At 39.0% G+C, this 27,963-nt stretch overlaps 1 long non-coding RNA gene across 1 annotated transcript; it reads left to right on the forward strand.

The window, feature by feature from the left end:
- Positions 1-5,319: 5,319 nt before the first annotated feature.
- On the forward strand, positions 5,320-27,684 carry LOC120882171. The gene is made up of 3 exons (XR_005725432.1): positions 5,320-5,333; positions 7,335-7,336; positions 27,599-27,684. It is a non-coding gene; the product is annotated as an uncharacterized LOC120882171 (long non-coding RNA).
- Positions 27,685-27,963: the final 279 nt, after the last annotated feature.

Genomic DNA, 27,963 nt, shown 5'->3' on the forward strand with positions numbered 1-27,963 from the left:
TTGAAAGATGAAACAAGGACAGCTGTATGAGGAGAAGCATTTAGGCTGCAGAGGTAAGGCAGTATCCAGACAGCTGATGTCCCTTAGCAGGCAAGAAATTCTCCTACCTCCAGAAGGCTACCTAGGAGTGAACTCTGTCCTGCAGGACCCTGACCCTTTCTCCAACACTGAGTGCAGGCTCTGGTTAACACAATGTAGCACTCATGCAAGATTCAGAGAAAATTTGAAATCAACATATAATATGATTACATCTATTTGATCATTGTGAAAAGGGAAAAAACTCATCAAACCTATTTATGGAGAATATTAAATATATATACATTTTATGTGCATGACAAAGGGTCTGGGGAATTCCCTGGTGATCCAGTGGTTAAGACTCAGTGCTAACAAAACAGAGGCACAGGTTCGATTTCTGGTTGGGAAACTAAGATTCTACATGCTGTAGGGTGGCAGTCAAAAAAACAAAAACAAAACAAAGGATCTGGAAAAATATACAGCAGCCAATTGACAGTGGTTATTCCTTAGAGGTGATCAGGAAACTACTTATACTTTTTTACATTGTGGAATTATTTATTATTTAGATTTTTTTAAAAAGGTATTTGTTTTTTTAAAGGTTTCTTTCATTATTTTTTTTCTCATAAAGTGATCTTGTTGAATTATTCACATATCAAAAATTCATTACTTTAAAGTGTACAATTTAATGATTTTTGATGTATTCACAAGGTTGTATAATCATCACTAGTATCTAATTCTAAGTATTGAATGTTCTAGAATATTTTCTTCATCCCATGAAGAAACTCTATGCTCCTTAGCAGTCATGCCCCATTTCTCCTTCCCCCAGGCAACCACTTCTACTCTCTATAGATTTGCCTTTTCTAGACATCTCATATAAAAGCAATTATACAACATGTGGCTTTTTATGTTAATTTCTTTTATTTAGCATGTTTTCAGCGGAGAAGGAAATGGCAACCCACTCCAGTGTTCTTGCCTGGAGAATCCCAGGGACAGGGGAGCCTGGTGGGCTGCTGTCTATGGGGTCGCACAGAGTCGGACACGACTGAAGTGACTTAGCAGCAGCAGCATGTTTTCAGCAGTTTTCCACGTTGTCACATGTATTAACACTTCAATTTTTAAGTTTGAATAATATTAAATTGTAAGAATATATCACATTTTGTCTGTCTATTCATCAGTCAGTTGATACTCGAGTTGTTTCTACTTTGGGGCTATTACAAATAATGTTCCTATGAACATTTCTGTACAAGCATTCATGTGGACATACATTCTCAATTCTTTTGAGTATATACCTAGAAGTGGAATTTCTGGGTGATATGGTGATTCTGTTTCACTATTTGAGGAACTGCCAAACAATTTTCCAAAGCAGTTGCACCATTTACATTCCCACCAGCAATGTATGAGGGTTCTGATTTCTCCACTCCTCACCAGCATTTGTTATTGTCCAACGTATTCATTTTTGTTATTAAAATAATCTACAGTGGACAACTCCAAGAAGGACTTTGGGAACCACCCTAGATACACAGGTGTGGGCTTTCAGACACCAAGTTTATAAACATGACCCTATTTTCTGGCCACAGAGGCTTGGACTGGGAGTAGGCATCTGATCCAAACAGAATCAATAAGCCCTTTCTGTAGGGCCCTTGGAATTGAGACTAAGAGGTCCCAGTCTCAGTTTGATAACTCTCTTAAACTGTGGAGGAGATGGAAACTCTGAAACTGTTGGTAATAATTTCCCTCCTTGTGGACCGGGAAGCAGTGAGAATCAATTGGCAGTAAGAAAGAGAAGAATGAAGCAAAAGGAAACCATCTCACTTTGTTGGGTGAAATGCAAACTGATACAACCACTATGGAGTACAGTATGGAGATTGCTCAAGAAACTCAGAATAAAACTACCATTTGGTCCAGAAATCCTACTCCTGGGTTTATACTCTGAGAAAACCATAATTCAAAAAGACACATGTACCCCAGTGTTTATTGCAGCACTATTTACAATAGCCAAGGCATGGAAGTAACCTAAATATCCACCAACAGATGAATGTATAATGAAGTTGTGGTACATATATACAATGGAATATTACTCAGCCATAAAAGGGAATGAAATTGGGTCATTTGTAATGATGTGGATGAACCTAGAGTCTGTCATGCAGAGTGAAGTAAGTCAGAAAGAGAAAAATAAATATCATATATTAACACATATATATGGAATCTAGAAAAATGGTACAGATGAACCTATTCTCAGGGCAGGAATACAGACACAGATGTAGAGAACAGACTTGTATGTATACAGAGTGGGGAAGGAGAGGGTGGGATGAATTGAGTAGTATTGACATGCATACACTACCATATGTAAAATAGATAGCTAGTGGGAGGCCACTGTAAAGCACAGGAAGCTCAACTATCTCTGTGCTCTGTGCTCTGTGACAACTTAGAAGGGTAGGATGGGGGATGGGAGGGAGGCTCAAGAGGGATTCATAGGTGACTCACACTGTGGTACAGCAGAAACCAATACAACAGTGTAAAGCAATTATACTCCAGTTAAAAAAAGAGAATGAAGCAAATATATATTAACAGAGATTAGAGATGGAAAGAGAGGACTTCCTGGGTGTTTGAGACTTTGATTTCTTACTGAGGCCCAGTTTCTTTCTGTCTTTGGATTTCTCTAGCCACTGTAGTATCTTTATAGGCTAAATTGAATTTGTTTCTGTTACTTGCAACCAAAAGAATATTACTACAGAAATAAAACATAAGGTATTTTATAAAACAAAAACAACAGCTAGCCTCTTTAATCAAGGACAGGAAAATAAATCATGGTTTCTCTTTCCTTTTTCTCTCTGAGTCCACTCCATTCTTTTTCCTTCTGCAAGTCAGAGTCTTCCTCCCTCTCAGATCCCCACTGCACCACCATAATTTCAACTTGTTAAGCTGCTAAGTTGTGTCCAACTCTTTGCAACTCTGTGGACTGCAGCATGCCAGGCTTCCCTGTCCTTCACTATCTCCTGGAGTTTGCTCAAACTCATATCCAGTGAGTTGGTGATGCCATTCAACCATTTCATCCTCTGTTGCTCCCTTCTCCTCTTGCCCTCAGTCTTTCCCAGCATCAGTGTCTTTTCTAATGAGTTGGCTCTTCACATGAGGTGACCAAAGTATGGGAGCTTCAACTTGCAGGTTTACAATGCTGGTGACTCCCACCCTGACTCTAAATGACCTTTTGATTCAAATGCCTGACCTCAGGGTCTCATTTCCAGCTCTCAGAATAACCTGATTGGCTCAGTTTTGGGCATGTGTCCAGCACTGGTCCAAAGAGCTATGGCCAGTTGTTTGGGGCCACTTTCCATGATGTGCACAGGGCAGTTTCTGACAAGCAGGATTGGGCCTAGAGGAAGTGAATGTGTCCCTTCTGAGTCCCTGCATATCTGGGAATGTCTCTTTCTCTGCCCTCATATGTGAGTGATAACTTGGTGGGTTATAGAATTCTGGTGTCACAACCTTGGTTTCCCCTAAAATTCCATAGGTATGGCTCAATTGTCCTCTCATATTTTGTGATGTGAAAGAAAATCTGAGGGTGACCTGATATTTACCCCTTTGTGGTTGGCTTGCTTTTTTCTTTCTGGATTCTTACAAGATTTCTTTCCTTACTCATGAAATGCTTTCATACTGCTTTTCTTTTTACTCATTATTGTCATCTTCTCATTCTTTTAGGTTATAGAAGAATTTGTTTGGTCTTTATTCTCAATAACTAACTTAGTTTGCAGCAAATCCAACGTACTGTTCATTATCTCCATTGTGTTTTCAAATTTGATGATTACTTTTTTTCATTTGAAAGTAAGCTTGACATGGTTTTGAAATGTCCTCTCAAATCTCATTGAGAATATTTTTTGCATTTTCTGAAGTTGTCACCTGTTTGTCTGCCAAGAGAACACACTGGTCATAGCAAACACCCTCTTCCAACAACACAAGGGAAGACTCTACACATGGACATCACCAGATGGTCAACACCGAAATCAGATTGATTATATCTTTTGCAGCCAAAGGTAGAGAAGATCTATACAGTCAGGAAAAACAACACTGAGAGTGGACTGTGGCTCAGATCATGAACTGTTTATTGCCAAATTCACTCTTAAATTGAAGAAAGTGGGGAAAACCACTAGACCATTCAAGTATGACCTAAATCAAATCCCTTATGATTATACAGTGGGAGTGAGAAATAGATTTAAGGGACTAGATCTGATAGATAGAGTACCTGATGAACTATGGACAGAGGTTCATGACATTGTACAGAAGACAGGGATCAAGACCATCCCCAAGAAAAAGAAATGCAAGCAAAATGGCTGTCTGGGGAGGCCTTACAAATAGCTGTGAAAAGAAGAGAAGCAAAAAGCAAAGGAGAAAAGGAAAGATAAAGCCATTTGAATGCAGAGTTCCAAAGAATAGCAAGGAGAGATAAGAAAGCCTTCCTCAGGGATCAATGCAAAGAAACAGAGGAAACAAATAGAATGGGAAAGACTAGAGATCTCTTCAAGAAAATTAGAGATACCAAGGGAACATTTCATGCATAGATGGGCTCAATAAAGGACCGAAATAGTAAGGACCTAACAGAAGCAGAAGATATGAAGAAGAAGTGGCAAGAATACACAGAAGAACTGTACAAAAAAGACCTTCACAACCCAGATAATCATGAAGGTGTGATCACTCACACTCACCTAGAGCTGGACATCCTGGAATGTGAAGTCAGGTGGGCCTTAGGAAGCATCACTGCAAACAAAGCTAGTGGAGGTGATGGAATCCAAGTTCAGCTATTTCAAACCCTAAAATATGATGCTGTGAAAGTGGTGCACTCAATATGCCAGCAAATTCGGAAAACTCAGCAGTGGCCACAGGACTGGAAAAGGTCAGTTTTCCTTCCAATCCCAAAGAAAGGAAATGCCAAAGAATGCTCAAACTACCACACAATTGCACTCATCTCACACGCTAGTAAAGTAATGCTCAAAATTCTCCAAGCCAGGCTTCAGCAATACGTGAGTCGTGAACTTCCAGATGTTCAAGCTGGTTTTAGAAAAGGCAGAAGAACCAGAGATCAAATTGCCAACATCTGCTGGATCATCAAAAAAGCAACAGAGTTCCATAAAAACATCTATTTCTGTTTTATTGACTATACCAAAGCCTTTGACTGTGTGGATCACAATAAACTGTTGAAAATTCTGAAAGAGATGGGAATACCAGACCACCTGACCTGCCTCTTGAGAAACCTGTATACAGGTGAGGAAGCAACAGTTAGAACTGGACATGGAACAACAGACTGGTTGCAAATAGGAAAAGGAGTATATCAAGGCTGTATATTGTTACCCTGCTTATTTAAGTTATATGCAGAGTACATCATGAGAAACGCTGGGCTGGAGGAAGCACAAGCTGGAATCAAGATTGCTGGGAGAAGTATCAATAACCTCAGATATGCAGATGACACCACCCTTATGGCAGAAAGTGAAGAGGAGCTAAAGAGCCTCTTGATGAAAGTGAAAGTGGAGAGTGAAAAAGTTGGCTTAAAACTCAACATTCAGAAAATGAAGATCATGACATCTGGTCCCATCACTTCATGGGAACTAGATGGGGAAACAGTGGAAATAGTGTCAGACTTTATTTTTTTGGGCTCCACAATCACTGCAGATGGTGATTGCAGCCATGAAATGAAAAGATGCTTGCTCCTTGGAAGGAGAGTTATGACCAACCTAGATAGCATATTAAAAAGCAGAGACAAAAAAAAAAAAAAAAAAAGGCAGAGACATTACTTTGATAACAAAGGTCCGTCTAGTCAAGGCTATGGTTTTTCCAGTAGTCATGTATGAATGTGAGAGTTGGACTGTGAAGAAAGCTGAGTGCTGAAGAATCGATGCTTTTGAACCATGGTGTTGGAGAAGACTCTTGAGAGTCCCTTGGACTGCAAGAAGATTCAACCAGTCCATCCACCCTAAAGGTGATCAGTCCTGGGTGTTCATTGGAGGGACTGATGTTGAAGCTGAAACTCCAATACTTTGGCCACCTGATGGGGAGAGCTGAGTCAGTTGAAAAGACCCTGATGCTGGGAAAGATTGAGGGCAGGAGGAGAAGGGGACAACAGAGGATGAGATGGTTGGATGGCATCACCGACTCAATGAACATGGGTTTGGGTGGACGCTGGGAGTTGATGATGGACAGGGAGGCCTGGCGTGCTGCAGTTCATGGGGTCGCAAAGAGTCAGACAGGACTGAGCGACTGAACTGAAGCAAAGAAAAACAATTCCTTAGAATGTTCGCCTCTCTTAAATTGTTGAATCTTTTTGTAAGCTCATTCCTTGTCTCTGACTGCTTATTCTGAAGAGCGGGCCCATATTTGTCTATTCCTGACATTACAGATAGATTCCCTAAATCAAGGGGAAACAAGAAAGTTTATATTTCTTGTAATTTTATTTTGTTATATTGGGGGGAATTCAAATGGGACACGAGTATACCAAGGAAGTAAACTGTTTTGTAAAATGATCAGTTTTCTCCCCAACCATTCCATGTGCCAGCACAATGTTCTAATGTCTCTCATGACTTGAATTTTCTCCCTAGCCTGACCTTTCTTTCCCCTCACTTCAGGCTCCTGCTTTCTGAGATTTGGGACACCTGTGACTGGTCATAAGTCTAATTGCCCATATAAAATAGGGAACCTAAAGTACAACAAGGAACGTTCCTGGTGTGCCAATGCTTATCATGATAGCCTGAAGCTAGTTGGGGCACAACAGCCCTTTTCTAACTGGTTCAACTACCTATTTTAGAATCTTGCTATGGTGATGCCTTCCATTTTGCTTGCCATCTGCAGCAAATGAAGGCTGGGGTCTGACTTCAACCTGTTCGTTCACATGTGAGATGCTGGAACAGCTACATCAGTCCTTTGGCTTTTCTCCCTGACATCTGTCCTATGGCCTGTCTCTGTTCCTAGTCCCTGCTGCTGACTTTGGATCTTTCCAAGGCTCTTTTGGGGAATATCTATCTTACTTCTTACTACTTTGCCTGAATTGAATTGTAGGTTACTCACTTATTGAACTGTCTTGTAGCTGTTTTTAAAAGTTTTTTATTTATTCACTGTTATTAATAATTCATAAAGACTTCTTCCTATTTTTATAGTTCTTGGGTTGTTTCAATGAAATTATGAAAAAAGTCTTAAATGCATGTGCTGAAATCATTATCTTTTATGCATACTGAAGTACTTTGTGCTAAAGTATATTGATGCCTCTAACTTACTTTGAAGTGCATTAAAACGTAATACAGGGAGAGAACAAGATGCTGGAGGAATAAGTGGATGAGGAGTACATCTCTCTCTATGGATAATCAGGAATACACCTTCAGACACAGAAGTGCATGCAGAACACCAGCTGAGAGTGGACAGGAGTACCTGACCAGTGGAAAAGAATATATAGAACCATGGAAAACTCAATAGGACAAAGGAACTAGGGGGAAAACAGGAATGTTAGTAGGACTGGATCTGCCCTCTGTGGGTGGGGGAACTGAAGCAGGGGTCTGATTCCCACATCCGGGCAATTGTCTGAATCACAGGAGAAACATTTAAGTCTGAAACAGTTGATCTGTGGCAACCTGAATGGAATGAGAATCAGACAATCCTGGTCACAGCCATACACATCCCGGACAGGGACACAGGTTCCCTGCAAGATGCAGCAGCAGCTGCTGCTGCTGCTGCTAAGTCGCTTCAGTTGTGTCCGATCCTGTGTGACCCTGGGCTGGAATTTAGGGACTGTGGAGCAATCCCAGGGTGAGGGCTGCTGTTGACTGTGGAGAGATGGATCGAGGCATGTGAGGGAGGAGACTGTGGTGGCAAATGCCTGTGGAGGAAAGCCGGGCAGCCATGGAAGCAAGGCGATACTGCTGAGTCGCACGTATGGGGTGGAGCCATCACCATAGCCTCTCTCTCCCCACATGCCACCATCCACCATTGGCAGCTGAACAATAGAGAGGCTGGCCCATCAAACACCTGACGCACTGAACTACAGAGTGTGTAGTTCAGTGCCCCTTTGAGTGCCTGACACGCTGATCTACAGAGTAGGACCCCAGCAGGGGGGGCCCTCTATGTCCCTGAACAGGCAAAGCTACAGAGAAAGACTGGCCAAAGAGGCCTTCTGATTGCCAGCTACAAGAGGCTCACAAAAAGACTCTGATAGGGCCATAACTTCTGCGGCAGAGGCAGTCTGTGTCCTTGGACACTTGGCACTGCCAGGGTCTCCACAAGCCAAAGAGCTGCACCACCTTCATGCTCAACTCTCACTGGGGCAGACCTGCCACAGGCACACACACACAAAAAAATTGCATCTATATACACAGGGTTGGTTCAGTCATGTCCAACACTTTGCGACCCTGTAGACTGTGGCCTGCCAGGCTTCTCTGTCAGGGGGGTTCTGCAGGCAAGAATACTGGAGCACATGGGCCAATACTGGTTGCCATACCCTTCTAGAGCACTATATTTCCTGCTGCCCTAGCTGCTAACTCCTCTGAGTACCTGGTGCTGCCAGAACCCCTGTGACCCAAGCAGCTGCATCACCTCTACACCTGGCCCTCACAGGGCAAACCCAAGTCCTCCAAGGCAGCCTCAGGAGCAAACCCCCATGGATGACCCACATGCAGAGATGGAAATAAAACCACAATTGAAACCCACGGGCAGTGTGGCTAAGGAAGAAGACCCAAAACCTTCTCACCAGCTATACAAGTTCAGTTCAGTTCAGTTCAGTCGCTCAGTCGGGTCCGACTCTTTGTGACCCCATGAATCGCAGCACACCAGGCCTCCCTGTTCATCACCATCTCCCGGAGTTCACTCAGACTCATGTCCATCGACTCTGTGATGCCATCCAGCCATCTCATCCTCGGTCGTCCCCCTCTCCTCCTGCCCCCAATCCCTCCCAGCATCAGAGTCTTTTCCAATGAGTCAACTCCTCACATGAGGTGGCCAAAGTACTGGAGTTTCACCTTCAGCATCATTCCTTCCAAAGAAATCCCAGGGTTGATCTCCCTCAGAATGGACTGGCTGGATCTCCTTGCAGTCCAAGGGACTCTCAAGAGTCTTCTCCAACACCACAGTTCAAAAGCATCAATTCTTCGGCACTCAGCCTTCTTCACAGTCCAACTCTCACATCCATACATGACCACAGGAAAAACCATAGCCTTGACTAGACAGACCTTAGTCGGCAAAGTAATGTCTCTGCTTTTGAATATGCTATCTAGATTGGTCATAACTTTTCTTCCAAGGAGTCTTTTAATTTCATGGCTGCAGTCACCATCTGCAGTGATTTTGGAACCCAAAAAAACAAAGTCTGGAACTGTTTCCACTGTTTCCCCATCTATTTCCCATGAAGTGATGGGACCGGATGCCATGATCTTCGTTTTCTGAATGTTGAGCTTTAAGCCAACTTTTTTGCTCTCCTGTTTCACTTTCATCAAGCTGCAGATTAAATCCACACAATCAACTATGCAGACTCTGTGTCTATGGAATATATAAAAGGACATTGAGCGCACCCACAAAACAAAACGACTAGGTTTCATAGCTGTGGACATTGAAGGTAAGAACACACAGGTGTAGGACCAGATTAGAATCTGATCTGCCCCTACAGCAGGTCCAGAGATCAGCACAGTGTTGGAGGGCATCCTAGGCAGGTGAGGTGGACTGTGACTCCCAATGAGGGAAAGGATTCTGACAGCAGTGAGTCAAGAAAAACATTTATTATCCTTATGTTTTGACTTGTTCTGTAGATTCTTTTGGATTTTTTTTCCTCCCACCTCCCCATTGTAGTTGTCGATTTTATTAGCACTATGAAATCTAATTAAGCTTTTGAGTTTTTTTTCCTCAGTCACATTTTTTTATTGTTATAAACCTTTAACTCTACGTTGGGCTTTTGCAGTTCTATGGAGTTTTCCTTTTTTTTTTCTTTTCTCTTTATTAATTTTAATTCTTAAACCTATTATTATTCTTTTCTACATTTATTCCTTTGTTTACTTTTCCAACTATACTTTTCTCCTTGCAGTTAATCTTTAATGTATATAAATCTTCTTTACCTCTATTTAACTTTGCATATCTATTCTTTCTTTCTTTTCTTTCCTTTCCTCTCAACATATTTGTTAGTTTTATTTTCATTGCTCTATTCCCCACTTGGCACCTTGCTTTAGTTTTGTTTTCCAGTTTGTACGTCAGTTAGTTTTTTCTTAACTGGTAGATATAATGTTTGGTTTCCTTGATTTGCTGGGTCAGTCTGTTGTACTTTATTTTTGTTGGACTGTTTTGATTTTGCTTATGGGTGCATATGTATATGTGTATATTGTCACACTTTTTTTTTTCAGTCACACTTTTTATTGTTATAATCTTCTGCCTCTATGTTTGGCTTTTGCAGTTCTGTGGAATTTACCTTTTTTTTCCTTTTCTCTTTTTTAATTTTAATTTTAAAACTTATTAATATTTTTATACATTTATTCCTTTGTTTGCTTTTCCTACTGTTCTTTTCCCCTTGCAGTTAGTCTTTTTCTTTAATTGAAGGAAAATTGCATTAGAGAATTTTTCTGTTTTCTGTCAAATCTCAACATGAATCAGCCACAGATATACATATATCCCCTCCCTTTTCAACTTCCCTCCCATCTTCCTCCCCATCCCACCCCTCTAGGTTGATACTTAGCCCCTGTTTGACTCATTAGGAAAGACCCTGATGCTGGGAAAGATTAACATCAGGAGGAGAAGGGGACAACAGAGGATAAGATGGTTGGATGGCATCACTGACTTGATGGACATTAGTTTGAGCAAGCTCTAGGAGTTGGTGATGGACAGGGAAGCCTGACATGATGCAGTCCATGGGGTTACAACAAGTCAGACATGACTGAGCAACTGAACTGGACTGATATTATTTTGAATCATGACACTCTATTTTTTTCCTTTATGGAATTTATCTGATTTTTAAAGTATTTCTTCACTTATTTATTCTGACCCTACTGCACAGTACTTTTAGGGGACTTCATGAGGGCAAGAAACATATCTTTATTTTCACTATTTAATCTTCAGCACATAGAACATTGCCTGTTAAGAATAGGAGCTCAAAATATCTTTTAAAATATTTATTTATTTAGCTGTGTCAGGTCTTAGTTGTGGCACATGGGTTTCTCTCTAGTGTGGCATGTATAGAATCTAGAGTGCACGGCTCAGTAATTGCAGCTGGAGGGCTCAGTTGCCTCTCACCATGTGGGATCTTAGGTTTCCCTACCAGGAAACAAAACCTGTGTACCCAGCATTGGAAGGTGGATTCTTAACCATTGGGCCATCAGGCAAGTCTTGAGCTCAAAATAGCTTTTAGAACAAATGAGTGAAGTTGAACACGTATTTATATTTCCTTCACATGTGAAAGGCAACTTGCTTAAGTATAAAATTCTTTGGTTACAAACATTTCCATTCAAAACTACAGATATATTAATAGATGTATTGTCTTTTGGCAATTAGTGTTACAGGGAAGGTCAGCTTGACTTGTAAACAACCTGATTTGTTTATTAAAGAAATTATTTTGAACTAAGTATCGATGAAATTAAAAGATGTTTACTCCTTGGAAGGAAAGCTATGAGAAACCTAGACAGCATATTAAAAAGCAGAGTCATCAGTTTGCTGACAAAGGCACAACGTATAGTCAGAGCTATGGTTTTTCCAATGGTCATATATGGATGTGAGAGTTGGACCATAAGGAAGGCTGAGTGCTGAAGAATTGATGCTTTTGAATTGTGGTGCTGGAGAAGACCTAAAGAGTCCCTTGGATTGCAAAGAGAGCAAAGCAATCAATCCTAAAGGATATCAACCTGAATATTCATTGGAAGGACTGATGCTGAAACTGAAGCTCCAATACTTTGGCCACCTGATGCGAAGAGTGGACTCATTGGAAAAGACCCTGATGCTGGGAAAGATAGGAAGCAAAAGGAGAGGAGGTGGCAGAGGGTGAGATGTTTGAATGGCATCACTGACTCAGTGGACATGAGTTTGAGCAAACTCCAGGAGATAGTGAAGGACAGGGAAGCCTGGTGTGCTGGAGCCCATGGGGTTGCAAAGAATTGGACACGACTGAACAAATGAACAAAAACAATAACATAGATTCACAGAAAATTAAAAAGATAGTACAAAGAGGTCAAGTTTACTCTTCACCCAGTTCCCCTAATGTGCTTTAGTATAAAGTACCTAGATATGTGTGGGCTTCCCAGATGGCTCAGTGGTAAAGAATCCACCTGACAATTCAGGAGGTGCAGGGGATGTGGGTTTGATCCCTAGGTTGGGATGATCCCCTGGAGGAGGAAGTGGCAACCCACTCCAGTATCATTGCCAGGAAAATCCCATGGAGAGAGGAGCCTGTTGGGTTACAGAGTCACAAAGAGTCAGACACGACTGAGTGACTGAGCACACATGCACACCTAGATAAGTCTAACCACCACTGCAGTCAACAGACAGTACTATTCTATAACCCCAGTGACCCCCTGATGTCTTTACGTCCATCCCTTCTCCACCCTCTACTGTCTCTAACCCTTGGTAGCCTCTAGTCTCTTCTCCATCTCTATCATTTTGTCATTTGAAGAATGTGATATAAAAGGAATCATATGGTGTATGACATTTAGGGATTAGCTTTTTTTTTTTTTTTCATTCAATATAATGCCCTTGAGGTCTATCCAAATTTTTGCATGTATCAATATTTCACTGCTTTTTTATTGTTTAGTATTAGCCCATTACATGGATGTATCAGAGTTTGCTCAGTCATTCATTCACTGAAAGATGTTTTGGTTGTTGCCAATATATTTGCTATTAGGACTAAAGCTCTTAGGAACATTAGTGTACAGGTTTTTGTGTGAACATAAGTTTTCATTTTCCTCAGATAAATGTCCAAGGGTGCAATTCCTGAATCATGTGGTCATGTTAATAGTATGTTTAGTTTTATTAGAAATTGTCAAACTATTTTCAGGAGTGGCTTTACCATTTGACATTCCCACCAGGATGTATAAGAGATCGTTTCTCCACATCCATCCCAGCACTGGGTTTGCCACTATTTTTTATTTTAGTTGTTTTATGAAGATTTCCCTCATAGCTCAGTTGGTAAAGAATTTGCCTGAAATGCAGGAGACCCTGGATCGATTCCTGGGTTGGGAAGATCGACTGGAGAAGAGATAGGCTACCCACTCCAATAGTCTTGGGCTTCCCTTGTGGCTCAGCTGGTAAAGAATTCACCTGCAATGGGGAAGACCTGGGTTCGATCCCTGGGTTGGGAAGATCACCTGGAGAAGGGGAACGGCTACCCACTCTGGTATTCTTGCCTGGAGAATTTCACAGACTGTATAGTCCATGGAGTTGCAAAGAGTCAGACAGGACTGAGCAACTTTCACTTTCACTTTCTTTCAGCGGTATCCCTTTATGATCTTAATCTTCATTTCTCTAATGGCTAATGGTGCTAAACATCTTTTCATAAACTAATGTGCCATTCATGTGTCCTGTTTGGTAAACTGTCGCTTCATGTCTTTGACTATTTTCTAATTGGATTGTCGGTTCTATTTGTTGAGTTCTGAAATTTCTTTATAAATCTTAGACAGAAATTCTTTATCAGATATGTGGTTTTCAAATGTATTCTCCTTAGTATATAGTTTATCTTTTCATCATCTTAACAAGGTCTTTTGCAGAGCAAAAGCTTAAAATTTTGGTGAAGGCCAATTTTTGATTATTTTCTTTCTTTCTTTTTTTTTCATAGAAAGCTATATTGTTTTGAAAAGACCTACTAACATTTGGCAGTCTCCTAGTGGAAAAAACAAAACAAAACAAATGGTCACCCTACAGTGAGGCCCATAAAAAGGTAAACCCCAGTAATCCATAAATAACTTTCAATCAGTTTTGCTTTTTTTTTTTTAACTTTACAATACTGTATTGGTTTTGCCATACATTGACATGAATCCACCACAGGTGTACATGAGTTGCCAACCCTGAACCCCCCTCCCACCACCTTCCCCATATCATCTCTCTGGGTCATCCCAGTGCACCAGCCCCAAGCATCCTGTATCCTATATCAAACCTAGACTAGTGATTCGTTTCTTACATGACAGTATACATGTTTCAATGCCATTCTCCCAAATCATCCTACCCTCTCCCTCTCCCACAGAGTCCAAAAGTCTGTTCTATACATCTGTGTCTCTTTTGCTGTCTCACATACAGGGTTATCATTACCATCTTTCTAAATTCCATATATATGCATATACTGCATTGGTGTTTTTCTTTCTGGCTTACTTCACTCTGTATAATCAGCTCCAGTTTCATCCACCTCATTAAAACTGATTCAAATGTATTCTTTTTAATGCTTGAGTAATACTCCATTGTGTATATGTACCACAGCTTTCTTATCCATTCATCTGATGATGGACATCTAGGTTGCTTCAATGTCCTGGCTATTATAAACAGTGCTGTGATGAACATTGTGGTACATGTGTCTCTTTCAATTCTGGTTTCCTTGGTTTGTATGCCCAGCAGCGGGATTGCTGGGTCATAAGGCAGTTCTATTTCCAGTTTTTTAAGGAATCTCCACACTGTTCTCCATAGTGGCTGTACTAGTTTGCATTCCCACCAACAGTGTAAGAGGGTTCCCTTTTCTCCACATCCTCTCCAACATTTATTGCTTGTAGACTTTTGGATCGCAGCCATTCTGACTGGTGTGAAATGGTACCTCATTGTGGTTTTGATTTGCATTTTTCTGATGATGAGTGATGTTGAGCATCTTTTCATGTGTTTGTTAGCCATCTGTATGTCTTCTTTGGAGAAATGCCTATTTAGATCTTTGGCCCATTTTTTGATTGGGTCATTTATTTTTCTGGAATTGAGCTGCCTAAGTTGCTTGCATATTTTTGAGATTAATTCTTTGTCAGTTGCCTCATTTTCTATTATTTTCTCCAATTCTGAAGGCTGTCTTTTCACCTTCCTTATGGTTTCCTTTGTTGTGCAGAAGATTTTAATTTTAATTAGATCCCATTTGTTTATTTTTGTATTCTGGGAGGTGGATCATAGAGTATCCTGCTGTGATTTATGTTGGAAAGTGTTTTGCCTATGTTCTCCTCTAGGAGTTTTATAGTTTCTGGTCTTACATTTAGATCTTTAATCCATTTTGAGTTTATTTTTGTGTATGGTGTTAGAAAGTGTTCTAGTTTCATTGTTTTATAAGTGGTTGACCAGTTTTTCCAGCACTACTTGTTAAAGAGATTGTTTTTAATCCATTGTATATTCTTGCCTCCTTTGTTGAAGATAAGGTGTCCATAGGTGTGTGGATTTATCTCTGGGCTTTCTATTTTGTTCCATTGATCTATATTTCTGTCTTTGTGCCAGTACCATATTGTCTTGATGGCTGTAGCTTTGTAGTATAGCCTGAAATCAGGCAGGTTGATTCTTCCAGTTCCATTCTTCTTTCTCAAGATTGCTTTGGCTATTCGAGGTTTTTTGTATTTCCATACAAATTTTGAAATTATTTGTTCTAGCTCTGTGAAAAGTACCACTGGTAGCTTGATAGGGATTGCACTGAATCTGTAGATTGCTTTGGGTAGTATCCTCATTTTCACTATATTGATTCTTCCGATCCATGAACATGGTATATTTCTCCATCTACTAGTGTCCTCCTTGATTTCTTTAACCAGTGTTTTATAGTTTTATATATATAGGTCTTTAGTTTCTTTAGGTAGGTATATTCCTAAGTATTTTACCTTTTTCATTGCAATGGTGAATGGAATTGTTTCCTTAATTTCTCTTTCTGTTTTCTCATTATTAGTGTATAGGAATGCAAGGGATTTCTGTGTGTTGATTTTATATCCTGCACCTTAACTATATTCATTGATTATCTCTAGTAATTTTCTGGTGGAGCCTTTAGGATTTTCTATGTAGAGGATCATGTCATCTGCAAACAGTGAGAGTTTTACTTCTTCTTTTCCAATCTGGATTCCTTTTATCTCTTTTTCTGCTCTGATTGCTGTGGCCAAAACTTCCAAAACTATGCTGAATAGTAGTGGTGAGAGTGGGCACCCTTGTCTTGTTCCTGACTTTAGGGGATATGCTTTCAGTTTTTCACCATTGAGGATAATATTTGCTGTGGGTTAGTCATATATAGCTTTTATTTATGTTGAGGTATCTTCCTTCTATTTCTGCTTTCTGGAGAGTTTTTTTTTTTTTATCATAAATGGATGTTGAATTTTGTCAAAGGTTTTCTCTGCATCTATTGAGATAATCGTATGGCTTTTATTTTTCAATTTGTTAATGTGGTGAATTACATTGATTGATTTGCAGATATTGAAGAATCCTTGCATCCCTGGGATAAAGCCCACTTGGTCATGATGTATGATCTTTTTAATATGTTGTTGGATTCTGATTGCTAGAATTTTGTTAAGGATTTTTGCATCTATGTTCATCAGTGATATTGGCCTGTAGTTTTCTTTTTTTGTGGCATCTTTGTCCGGTTTTGGTATTAGGGTGATGGTGGCCTCATAAAATGAATTTGGAAGTTGACCTTCCTCTGCAATTTTCTGAGAGAGTTTGAGTAGGATAGGTGCTAGCTCTTCTCTAAAATTTTGGTAGAATTCAGCTGTGAAGCGGTCTGGACCTGGGCTTTTGTTTGCTGGAAGATTTCTGATTACCGTTTTAATTTCCATGCTTGTGATGGGTCTGTTAAGATTTTCTATTTCTTCTTGGTTCAGTTTTGGAAAGTTGAACTTTCCTAAGAATTTGTCCATTTCTTCCACGTTGTCCATTTTATTGGCATATAATTGCTGATAGTAGTCTCTTATGATCCTTTGTATTTCTGTGTTGTCTGTTGTGATCTCTCCATTTTCATTTCTAATTTTATTGATTTGATTTTTCTCCCTTTGTTTCTTGATGAGTCTGGCTAATGGTTTGTCAATTTTATTTATCCTTTCAAAGAACCAGCTTTTGGCTTTGTTGATTTTTGCTATGGTCTCTTTTGTTTCTTTTGCATTTATTTCTGCCTTAATTTTTAAGATTTCTTTCCTTCTACTAATCCTGGGGTTCTCCATTTCTTCCTTTTCTCATTGCTTTAGGTGTAGTGTTAGGTTATTTAGTTGACTTTTTTCTTGTTTCTTGAGGTATGCCTGTATTGCTATGAACTTTCCCCTTAGCACTACTTTTATAGTGTCCCACAGGTTTTGGGTTGTTGTGTTTTCATTTTCATTCTTTTCTATGCGTGTTTTGATTTCTTTTTTGGTTTCTTCTGTGATTTGTTCGTTATTCAGAAGCGTGTTGTTTAGCCTCCATATGTTGGAATTTTTAATAGTTTTTCTCCTGTAATTGAGATCTAATCTTACTGCATTATGGTCAGAAAAGATGCTTGGAATGATTTCAATTTTTTTTCGAATTTACCAAGGCTAGATTTATGGCCCAGGATGTGATCTATCCTGGAGAATGTTCCGTGTGTGCTTGAGAAAAAGGTGAAATTCATTGTTTTGGGGTGAAATGTCCTATAGATATCAATTAGGTCTAACTGGTCTATTTTATCATTTAAAGTTTGTGTTTCTTTGTTAATTTTCTGTTTAGTTGATCTGTCCATCGGTGTGAGTGGGGTATTAAAGTCTCCCACTATTGTGTTATTGTTAATTTCCCCTTTCATACTTGTTAGCATTTGTCTTACATGTTGTGGTGCTCCTATGTTGGGTGCATATATATTTATAATTGTTATATCTTCTTCTTGGATTGATCCTTTGATCATTATGTAGTGTCCTTCTTTGTCTCTTTTCACAGCCTTTGTTTTAAAGTCTATTTTATCTGATATGAGTATTGCTACTCCAGCTTTCTTTTGGTCTCTATTTGCATGGAATATCTTTTCCAGCCCTTCACTTTCAGTCTGTATGTGTCCCTTGTTTTGAGGTGGGTCTCTTGTAGACAACATGTATGGGGTCTTGTTTTTGTATCCATTCAGCCAGTCTTTGTCTTTTGGTTGGGGCATTCAACCCATTTACATTTAAGGTAATTATTGACAAGTATGATCCCATTGCCATTTACTTTATTGTTTGGGGTTCGGGTTTATACACCCTTTCTGTGTTTCCTGTCTAGAGAATATCCTTTAGCAATTGTTGGAGAGCTGGTTTGGTGGTGCTGAATTCTCTCAGCTTTTGCTTGTCTGTAAAGCTTTTGATTTCTCCTTCATATTTGAATGAGATCCTTGCTGGGTACAGTCATCTGGGCTGTAGGTTATTTTCTTTCATCACTTTAAGTATGTCTTGCCATTCCCTCCTGGCCTGAAGCGTTTCTATTGAAAGATCAGCTGTTATCCTTATGGGAATCCCCTTGTGTGTTATTTGTTGTTTTTCCCTTGCTGCTTTTAATATTTCTTCTTTGTGTATGATCTTTGTTAATTTGATTAATATGTGTCTTGGGGTGTTTTGCCTTGGGTTTATCCTGTTTGGGACTCTCTGGGTTTCTTGGACTTAGGTGATTATTTCCTTCCTCATTTTAGGGAAGTTTTCAACTATTATCTCAAGTATTTTCTCATGGCCTTTCTTTTTGTCTTCTTCTTCTGAGACTCCTATAATTCAAATGCTAGAGTGTTTCATATTGTCCTGGAGGTCTCTGAGATTGTCCTCATTTCTTTTAATTCATTTTTCTTTTTTCCTCTCTGATTCATTTATTTCTACCATTCTATCTTCTACTTCACTAATCCTATCTTCTGCCTCCATAATTCTACTATTTGTTGCCTCCAGAGAGTTTCTGATCTCATTTATTGCATTATTCATTATATATTGACTCTTTTTTTATTTCTTCTAGGTCCTTGTTAAACCTTTCTTGCATCTTCTCAATCCTTGTCTCCAGGCTATTTATCTGTGATTCCATTTTGATTTCAAGATTTTGGATCATTTTCACTATCATTATTCAGAATTCTTTATCAGGTAGATTCCCTATCTCTTCCTCTTTTGTTCGGTTTGGTGGGCATTTATCCTGTTCCTTTACCTGCTGGGTATTCCTCTGTCTCTTTATCTTGGTTATGTTGCTGCATTTGGGGTGGCCTTTCTGTATTCTGGCAGTTTGTGGAGTTCTCTTTATTATGGAGTTTCCTCATTATGGGTGGGGTTGTATCAGTGGCTTGTCAAGGTTTCTTGGTTAGGGAAGCTTGTGTCGGAGTTCTGGTGGGTGCAGCTGGATTTCTTCTCTCTGGAGTGCAATGAAGTGTCCAGTAATGAGTTATGAGAGTCAATGGTTTTGGAGTAACTTGAGCTTCCTGTATATTGAAGCTTAGGGGTGTGTTCCTGTGTTGCTGGAGAATTTATGTGATATGTCTTGCTCTGGAACTTGGTGGCCCTTGGATGGTGCTTGGTTTCAGTGTAGGTATGGAGGCGTTTGATGAGCTCTTATTGATTAATGTTCCCTGGTGTCAGGAGTTCTCTGATGTTCTCAGGATTTGGACTTAAGCCTCCTGCTTCTGGTTTTCAGTTTTATTTTTACAGTAGCCACAAGACTTCTCCATCTATACAGCACCGATGATAAAACATCTAGGTTAAAGATGAAATGTTTCTCCACATTGAGGGATGCCCAGAGAGGTTCACAGAGTTACATGGAGAAGAGAAGAGGGAGGGGGGAGTTAGAGGTGACCCCAATGAGATTAGGTGAAATCAAAAGAAGAGAGAGCAAGCTAGCCAGTAATCAGTTCTTTATGTGCACTCCACAATCTGGACCGCTAAGAGATGTTCATGGAGTTATACAGAGAAGAGGAGAGGGAGGAAGGAGACAGAGGTGATCAGGAGGATAAAAGAGGGAAATGAAAAGGAGAGAGACAGATCCAGGTAGTAACCAGTTCCCTAAGTTTTCTGCACTGTCTGGAACACACAGAGATTCACAGAGTTGGGTAGAGAAGTGAAGGGGGAGGGAGGAGACAGCTAACCTGGTGGAGAAAAAGGAGAGTCCAAAGGAGGAGAGAGCGGTCAAGCCAGTAATCTTGGTCTCAAGTAAAAATGGATACTGAAGATTGGGATTTTAAAGGTACAAAATTGATAACAAATACCAAAAAGCAAAGATTAAAAATGTAGAGTAGAGGTTGGATTTTCAAAAATACAATATTAAAGAAAAGAAGAAGAAGAAAAAAAACAAAATCACAAGAATTATTAAAAAACAACAACAACCACAAAAAAAACACATATATTGCATTTGCTTTAAAAATAGTGTCTTTTTTTTTGAAAAGTAATAGTAGGTTATAAAAATAAAAATTAAAGGTGAAATAGAGGACTTAAAAATTAAAAAATGTTAAAAAAAGAAGAAAAAGAAAAGAAAAAAAAACAAAAAGAAAGATCATAAAAATATTAAAGATGGGGCTTTCTCTGGTGTTGTTGTGGGCTGTGTGAGGTCAGTTCATTTTTGGATAGTTCCTTGGTCCGGCTTATATTTCTCAAGATCTATAGGCCCCTTCCTATGTAGTCAGTACTAACGACAGGGTTTTAATCTATAGCACCTGTCACTTCCAGGGCTGTTCCCTCTGTTTTAGCTTCTTCTGTTTGCTGGTCTCTTCAGTGTCTGATTTTCGCCCTGACACAAGGGGGGCGGTGGTGGAAACTTTTTTTTTTTTTTTTAGGCTCACTTGTTCAGTAGTGCTGTGGGGAGGGAGGGATGCTGCAAACAAATAACACTGGCATGTACTCGCAGAGTCTCAGCCATGCTGGGTCTGTCCCCACTCATGGCGCACACCACTCAGGCTCTAGGTTGCTCCACCGCAAACTGTCCGAGGCTGGCCCTGGGCTACATGCACCTCCCCGGTCTAAGCCACTCAGGCTCAGGCACTCAGGTAGTCCTCAGAGGCGCAGACTCTGTTGGGCCTGTGTTTTGTGCCCTTCCCAGGTCCGAGTAGCTCTGGTGTTTGGCGAGCACGATCGCTGTGACTTATCACCTTTCCCATCCCTGCTGCTCAGTTTTCTGGGTGTACAGCTGGAGCCACTTCTCAGGCAGATGGTGACTGTCCAGAACCCCAAGAAGTCTTAGTTAGCAAAGAAGCTTGCTTGCAGTTTGGTAGTTAATGTCTCTCTGGGCCTGTGATTGCCCCCTTCCAGCCCTTCCGTCTCTGGCTGCCTGTCGCCGGAGGGGGATGGTCTGTAGCTGGCTAATTCTGTTCCATCTTTTGTTCTGTGCGCGGTCCTGGCGGTGTCTTATGTTGGAGCTTTTCGCATGGTAGCTATCCCACAGTCTGGTATGCTAGCCCAAGTTAGTTTGCTCTGGTTACATTTGGGGCATTCTGGCCAGATTTTTATTTTATTTTATTATTATTATTTTTTAATATATTTATTTATTTACTTGACTGCACCGGCTCTTAGTTGCAAGCATGTGGGATTAGTTCACTGACCGGGGATTGAACCTAGGCCCTCTGCATTGGGAGTGTGGAGTCTTAGCCACTGTAACACCAGGGAAATCCCATGGCCTGATTTTTAAAAAACACTGCAGCCCATGCCTCCCTGCCCAGCCCCCGCTTGCTAGTGGTGGATGCAGGTGTCTGCGCTGCTTCTCTGCTGGGGGAGTTACCTTTGGGCTCGTAATCTGTTGGTTTTAATTATTTATTTATTTTTCCTCCCTGTTATGTTGCCCTCTGTGCTTCCAAGGCTCACCACAGACTTGGCCGTGAGAGTGTTTCCTGGTGTTTGGAAACTTGTCTCTTTTTATGACTCTCTTCCCAGGACGTAGCTCCCTCCCTACTTCTTTTGCCTCTTTTTTCATATTTTATATTTTTTCCTACCTGTTTTTGAAGACAATGATCTGCTTTTCTGGGTGCCTGATGTCCTCTTCCAGCTTTCAGAAGTTGTTTTGTGGAATTTACTCAGCGTTGAAATGTTCTTTTGATGAATTTGTGAGGGAGAAAGTGGTCTCCCCATCCTATTCCTCTGCCATCTTAGGACCACCTCCCTCATTTTGTATGCATTGTTTTTAAATTTTAGTTATTATATTTTTCATTGCTCAGAATTCAACTTATTTTCTTCAAGTCTCTTAACTTATTATTGATTTTTATTGTATACTTATCTTTGTAATTGTATCCTTTATTTCTTTAAACATTTCATACATAACTATTACATGTTCAATTGTTCAAACATTTATCGTCTTGGGGATTTATAGGTGTTTTTCTTTTGATTTATTTCTACTGGTTTTTACTAATGGATGAGGTTTGGTATTCGGTAATCTTTGTGAGATTATGCTCCATTTAATCTGTGTAAGGCCTAACTTGGAGAAAACTTTCTTCCCAGAACAAATTATCACCACAGTTGCTCTCTTCAAGGTTTGGCTCTGAGCTGGAGTCTGAGACTCAGATTCCCATTTCCTTGTTATTTCAGTAATCATTATCCATACCAATGATTGCTAGAGGACTTGGGCTTCATGGAAATCAAGCCCTTCCTAGTTCCTGTCACTCTGGCTCTACAGATGTTGGACTTCTTGCCCTTGCCAAACTCTTTGCCCCTGAGGCTTTGTCCCTTAGTGGATGACTCCTGGATATTACCATTACTTCAGAGCATTGCCACCAAGACTACACATTTCCTAATTGTGCCCCATGCATAGCTCATATTGCTTGGTTGTGGCAGTGTGGGAGTATTGCTGGAAAGCTCCTTTACCTTTTGTTAGAGGCACAGTGTACCATATCTGGAGTGTAGTTTTTGCAGAGGACCTCTCAGAGCTCCTACTTACTTATTATACTACAAGTGTTAGCCCATTACTTCATTTTTAATTAAAAAATTAAATGTTCATTCTGAAATAATTTTTGATATGGGAAAAAGTTACAAATTTAGTACAAAGAATTTGTGAATACATTTTATCCAGCTTTCCTAAATGCTAATGTCTTAACATAAACACAGTGCAACTCTGGAAAACAGGAAATTAGCATTGATACAATATCATTAACTGATCTGTAGACTTTATCCAAATTTTGTCAATTGTCCCACTAATGTGAGGTCCAGGATTCCATATTTTGTTAGTCTTGTCTTCTTAGTGTCTTCTGGTTTTTTAACTTTTACTAAAAATTTTTTTAAGGGTTCATATTTTAATTATTTTTTATTTTTTTTATTTTACTTTACAATTCTGTATTGGTTTTTATTGGAGTATAGTTGATTTACAATGTTGTGTTGCTTTCCAGTGTATAGCAAAGTGAGTCAGTTATACACACACACACACACACACACATATATATATATATATGTCTACTCCGTTTTAGAGTCTTTTCCCATGTAAGCCATTACAGAGTATTGAGTAAAGTTCCTTGTGCCACACAGTAGGTCCTTATTCAATTCAGTTAGGTCGCTCAGTCATGTCCGACGCTTTGCGACCCCATGAACAGCAGCACTCCAGGCCTTTCTGTCCATCACCAACTCCCAGAGTCCACTTAAACCCATGTCCATCAAGTCAGTGATGCCATCCAACCATCTCATCCTCTGTCATTCCCTTCTCCTCCTGCCCTCAATCTTCTCAGCATCAGGGTCTTTTCAAATGAGTCAGGTCTTTGCATCAGGTGGCCAAAGTATTGGAGTTTCAGCTTCAACATCAGTCCTTCCAATGAACACCCAGGACTTATTAGTCATCTATTATATTTATAGTAGTGTGTATATGTTACTCCCAATCTCCCAATTTATCCCTCATCCAACTCACTCCCTGGTAAACATAAATTTCTTTTATATATTTGTAATTGTATTTCTGTTTTATAGATAAGTTCATTTGTAACTCCTTTTTTTTCTTGTATTTCACATATAAGCAAAATCATATATTTGTCTTGGTCTGACTTACTTCACTCAGTATGACAATCTCTATGTCCATCCATGTTGCTGCAAATAGCATGATTTTGTTCTTTTTATGGCTGAGTAATATTATTAATACCTTTTGTATGTATGTACTACATCTTCCTTATCCATTATTCTGTTGAATCTACAAACAATAAATGTTGGAGAGTGTGTGGAGAAGAGGGAACTCTCCTACACTGTTGGTGGGAATGTAAATTGGCACAGCCACTACGGAGAACAGTATGGAGGTTCCTTAAATAACTAAAAATAGAGCTACCATATGAGCCAGCAATCCCACCCCTGGGCATATATCCAGAGAAAACCATTATTTGAAAAGATACATGCACTCCAGTGTTTATTGCAGCACTATTTACAATAGCTAGGACATGGAAGCAACCTAAATGTCCATGTCTTCTGCTTTTTAACAGTTCTTTAGTCTCTCTTTGTAGTTCATGACTTTGATACTTTTGACAAGTATTGGCCAATTATTTTGTGGACTGTCCCTTAATTTGGGTTTGTCTGATATTTCCTCATGATTAAATCCAACTTATATATGCTTGGCAAGAATGTGATAGCAGTGATGTTATGCCCTTCTCAGTACATCACTATAAAGGGATGCATGCTTTCCATATAGCTAATTATCTTGACTACTTAGTTAAACTCAGTGTCAGACAGGATTCTCTCCTGAAAAGTTTCCCTTTGTAATTAATAAGTATTTTGTGTAAAGATAATTTGAGACTATCTAAATATCTTATTTCTCATCATAAGCCCATTAATTTTAGCATCCACTGAGGTCAGCTGAGTGTGTTTGCCTGAAACAATTGTTTCTGTGATATTTGGCAAGTGGTGGGCTTTTACTTCTATTATTGTGCCTTCATTAATAACTGGAATTCTATTGTAAGGAAGAGCTTTCCTTTCCACCTTGTTTCTTTGTTTATTAAATTATTTATGGCAAGATTGAGTGCTTGCTAAGTCACTTCAATCATGTCCAACTCTTTGTGACACCATGAACGACAGCCCACTCTGTACATGGAATTCTCCAGGCAAGAATACTAGAGTGGGTAGCCATTTCCTTCTCCAGGAGATCTTCCTGACCCAGGGATCGACCCTGGGTCTCTCTCATTAAAGGCCGATTCTTTGAGCCATCAGGGAAACCCATGGCAAAATTTACTCATAGATAATTATTTGTCCCATCCCTACCCCCCAAATTATCCCTGATTTGGACATTGGGAGCTCTTTCAAGCTTGCTCTTGGGTGCTTTCAACATCTTACCATCATTTTGGGAGTAAGTCCTTACTTTTTTACACCTAAAGATATAGCCTCTCCCTCCATTTGAAACTGAACTTTTAAATGATTTTTTTTCCTATTGTTGTTTGCCTTGCTGTGGACTTGTTAAAAATATTTTTTTCATTTGATATTCCATTTTACTTCTAATATTGGAAGTTATACACTCATGTCTTTGCTTTTAATGGCTAATCTAGACTACTTTAAACATTTTTAATGAGCTATATTTTATATTATAAAATTCACCTATTTCAATTTACAATTTAATGATTTTTAGTAATTTTACTGAGTTTGCAACCATCACCATATATTAGTTTTAGAACATTTTTGCCCCTCAGCAGGTTTCCTCATGCATTCAAAGCCCTATTTTGACAAAATTGTCACTATTCGATCCTTTTAGCAGCTTCCTGGGAAAGCCTCATTTTCAGGATTTGTCTTGATTTTATCTCACTCACTCAGTGAGGAAAGCTCTATTCTGAGGTCCTTTCTAGACAATAATCAGTGACAATTGTTTAATATTGTAGACACCTAAGAATGAGTTACCAGTTACAGCAAATAAGGGGCTAGCCAAAAATCTTGCAATAAAAATTATTTAAATGTCATACAAGGGTTTGAAAAGTGCCAACATACTCCTAGGAATCTAGAAGGTAAGCTTCATGTCCAAGACTGTGAGCATTTCCAGGAAATATCTGAGAAAGCCATTGTTGATCAACTCCTGCTGGCCTTGAGAATCTGCAGAAGAAAGAAGTGAAAGCTAAGTCATAGTTTTAAGCTGCCAGATTGTTTAAGGCATGCTCCAACATATACAGATCCTCTTGGCAAATCATAGAACATTTAACTGTTCAATGTGTTTAATAAAATCTCTTTCCAATCATTAGCTGACCACTAAGCTAAATGAGAAGAGAGTTCAGTGGCTACACATAACAAAGAACACAGACTTTACAGAATTAGTCCAGAAAAGTCACTAAACAGACAAAAAGTAGCAAAAACTGCAGCAACAACAGCAACGAACTCTGAGGAGGAGGATATATGAATTGCCATATTATATTATTTAAGGTATTCAGTTTAAAATAAAAATTATGGGACACATAAAGAAACAGGAAAATATAGCCTATCACAGGTTAAGAAGAGTCATCAACCCAAGGAATCCCAGATATTGGCCTTATAAGACAAAGATTTTGAGACAGCAATATAAATATGTTCAAAGAACTAAAGTAAACTTGCCTAGAGAATTAAATAAAAGTATGAAACTTATCTAAATGACATCTCATCAATTAGAGAGAAAAGGTAGATATTATTTAAAAAAAAGAACCATGCAGAAATTCTCACATTTTAATGGCACCAATAACTAAAATGAAAAATGATTTGTGTGTGCATATTCAGTCACTCAGTCATGTCTGACTCTTTGTGACCCCATGGACTGTAGCCAGCCAGGCTCCTCTGTCCATGAGATTTTCCTAGCAAGAATACTTGAGTGTGTTGCCATTTCCCCCTCCAGGGGATCTTTCTGAACCAGGGATTGAACCCCCATCTCCTGCATTGGCCAGCAGATTCTTTAGCACTGAACCTCTTGGGAAGCCTGAAAAATTCACTAGAGACTTAATAAAAAAAATTTGTGCTGGCAAGAAAACAAATTGGCATATTTGAAGATAGGTCTATTGAGATTATCTACTGTGAAGACGAGAAAAAAAGAATAGAGAAAAATGAATACAGACTCATGGGTCTGTGGAAAACCATCAAGTATACCAACCACCTATTGAGAGTGGCTATCCAATTATCAGACAAAATAGCCTTTAAGACATATATTATTACTAGAGATAAAGACATTTCATAATGAAGAAAAAGTTCAATCAGAAAGCTCAAACAATTATAAATATATATACACTTAACAACAGAATCCCAAAATTAATGAGATTAAAAAAAATCACAGGATTGAAGGGGGAAAGAGACAATTGGAAAATAATAATTGGAGAATTCAATACTGCTCATTCAGTAATGGAGAGAACTACTTGGCAGAAGATCAAAAAGGAAATAGAACACTTGAACAAATTAACTAAATTAACTAAAGCTTTAAATTAACTAAATCTAACAGCACTTCTGTAGAATACTCTCCAGAACAATGGCAAAATATGTATACTTTTCAGATGCACATTGAACATTCTTCAGGATAGACCATACATCAGGCCATAAAACAAGCCTCAATAGATTTAAAAGGATTAAAATCATACAACATATGTTCTCTGATCATAAAGCATGAAATTAGAAAACAACAACAGAAGGAAATTTGTGAAATTCACAAATATGTGGAAATTAAACAATGCACATATAAATAACAGAGGGATAATCAAAAGGGAAATTAGAGCACACTTTGAGATTACAAACAAAAAATAGCAAAACATATAGGATATGGCTGAAGTAGTGCTTACATGGAAATTTGTAACTGTGAACACTTATATTAAAAATTAAGAAAGATCTCAAAGCAGTAACCTAAACTTCCAACTTAAGAAACTAAGTAAAGAAAGACAAACTAAACCCAAAACAAGTAGAGAAAGAATATAATAAAACTAGAGTGGAAATAAATGAAATAGAGACTAGAAAAACAATACAGAATGACAACAAAACAAAAAATTTGTTCATTGTAAAGATCCACAATATTGACAAATTTTTAGCTAGACTGATAAAGAGAGAAGACTTAAATTACTAATATCAAGAATGAAAGAGGGGACCTTACATAAAATAAAAAGGATTATAGATTAATACTATGAAAACATGCCAACAAATTTAAAAATCTGTGTAAATGGGTAAATATATAGAAAAACACAAACTGCTGAAACTCACTCAAGAATAGAGATAGAATATGAATAAACCTGTAACAAGTAAAGAAATT

Source organism: Oryx dammah, unplaced genomic scaffold, assembly GCF_014754425.2.
Source record: "Oryx dammah isolate SB20612 unplaced genomic scaffold, SCBI_Odam_1.1 HiC_scaffold_23, whole genome shotgun sequence".
In the NCBI taxonomy this organism is placed as follows: Eukaryota; Metazoa; Chordata; class Mammalia; order Artiodactyla; family Bovidae; genus Oryx; species Oryx dammah.